Source organism: Cervus elaphus, chromosome 24, assembly GCF_910594005.1.
Source record: "Cervus elaphus chromosome 24, mCerEla1.1, whole genome shotgun sequence".
In the NCBI taxonomy this organism is placed as follows: domain Eukaryota; kingdom Metazoa; phylum Chordata; class Mammalia; order Artiodactyla; family Cervidae; genus Cervus; species Cervus elaphus.
In genome coordinates, this window is record NC_057838.1 from 19614256 (window position 1) to 19616609 (window position 2354).

Consider the following 2354-nt stretch of genomic DNA (forward strand, 5'->3'; position numbering starts at 1 on the left):
TATTGAGATGGAGCAGTTGGCTTTATATTAATGATGGCACTAAGGAAATTAATAGCTCCTGGGATTGAAGAAACACCTACTAACTGTAGGGAACAAAAGTGTAAGGTCGTCGGAAGCTCCTCCATGAGCTGTTTCCTGGGGATGGCTGTTACATAGTTCCGCCTGTCACAGCGCCAGTTTGCACCACGGATGCAAGTGAGTAAGAAAGAGGGTGCGAGGAATCTGAAGCTTCCGTTGTTAATACAGGTGAAGCTGTACTGGGTGCTCCGGTTAACAGTGAGACTAGTCAGCTTCCAAACCCTCCAGTTATGACAGGTATAACTGTGAAGAAAAAGATTGACGAAGGCATGGGCTGCCTCTGCTGCTTTGTGGATTTGGGCATCTCAGGGCCGTGCTCCGGGGTGACCTAATTCAGCATGAATTAGTTGGCTTCAGGGAGAACCTGCTGTTCCAGCCCAAGCACCAGTTAATAAACAGAAGGGGACTTCCCTGGGAGTCAAGTGGATAAGACTCTGCCTGCCAGTGCATGGGACATGGGTTCAATCCCTGGTCTAGGAACAAGAATTAAATACACTATTTGCTGAGGGCTTTGCTCTTGGTCGTGGTAAGATTGGCATGAGGGGTAGAATTTATGTGAGGATTACAGTTAACATTGGGAGGAAAGTCACTTGCTTTGTGTGCTCCAATTATTGTTTATGGAGGGGAACATGCTTCATGACGTAGCGTGTGGAAGTTGTATGGGCTTCTCTGCTGGCTCAGACAGTAAAGAATCTGCCTGCAATACAGGAGACCCTGGTTCGATCCCTGGGTGGGGAAGATCCCCTGGAGAAGGAAATGGCAACCCACTCCAGTATTCTTCCCTGGAGAATCCCATGGTCAGAGGAGCCTGGCGAGCTGTAGTCCATGGGGTCGCAAAGAACTGGACGTGACTGAGTGACTAACACATGCAATGATGTAGTAATTATCAGTGTAGGTAAAATACTCTTGTCATTTCTTGACTTAATGCTTTTACTTTTTGGCCATGGTGCATGCAGGATCTTAGTTCCCTAAGAAGGGATCAGACGCCTGCCCCCTGCAGTGGAAGTACAGAGTCTTAACCACAGGATAGCCATAGAAGTTGCTTGAATAATTATTCATTTGGGTGTAAATCCTGATAGTGGTGGGAGGCCTCCTATTGATAATAGTGAGAATAAGTGAAATGGGTATTTTGTTTCATGTATATGATCATGCCAACATAGTATTGCTTGAACTGTGAATGAATAACATAAATGTTGTGAGTGTTATATAAATGGGTGGGTTTAGGATTGTTCTAGTTGTTACTTGGCCTGTAGGGGCAGTAGATGAATAAGCTATGATTTTTTTGCTTGATTTAGTCTGCCTTGTCCCCCAGTTATAATGGGGAGTATGGATATGCTGCTGCTGCTGCTGCTAAGTCGCTTCAGTCGTGTCCGACTCTGTGCGACCCCATAGACGGCAGCCCACCAGGCTCCCCTGTCCCTGGGATTCTCCAGGCAAGAACACTGGAGTGGGTTGCCATTTCCTTCTCCAATGAGTGTGGATATAGGTAGTACTAAATTTAGGTTAATGGAGAGTGAAATTTGGTATAACCCCGACAGGTGGGTGCAATTTTTTGTCACATTATTAGGATTAAGCCTGCTGTTAGTGAAATGCCTTCTGTGATGTCAGGTACTCAAATGTGGAATGGGGAGACTCCTCCTCTGATGACTAGGCCACTGTTATGACTGATGACGTGTTGGATGATGTGATGGTTCATTGCCTGGTGTATAGGAGATTGATGATGATGGCGAGGGACTTCACAGGTGGTCCAGTGCTCGAGACTCCATGCTTCCACTGCAGGGGGCTCAGGTTCAGTCCCCATCGGGAAACTAAGATCCTGCACATCCTGAGATGCAGCCAAAAATTAAAAAAAAAAAAATTTAAATAATGATGGCTTAAATTGTGAGTAATACTGATGCAGTGGCTTGTGTTAAGAAGTATGTAGTGGCTTCTTCTATAGCTCATGGGTTAAAGTTATTGTTAGGATGGGGAGGATACCTAGTATGCTTATGTTAAATCTGAGGCAAATAAGTAATCAGTGTGAGCTAGTTGTTACAGTTAAGGTGCCTGAAATAATAGCTGACACAAAGAAAATGGGGTTTCTTAGTACAGGAAGGCTGTTAACCATCATTTTCAGGGTCTGTTTGGGCCTAATCGCTTATTTAGCTGACCTTACTATGCAATGTAGTGTAATGTGCCAATACCAAGAGTTTTGGATTCTTAAGTGAAAAGGATACGAGAGTGTTAGTTGCTCAGTTGTGTCCAATTCTTTGCGACCCCATGGACTGTAGCTCCCA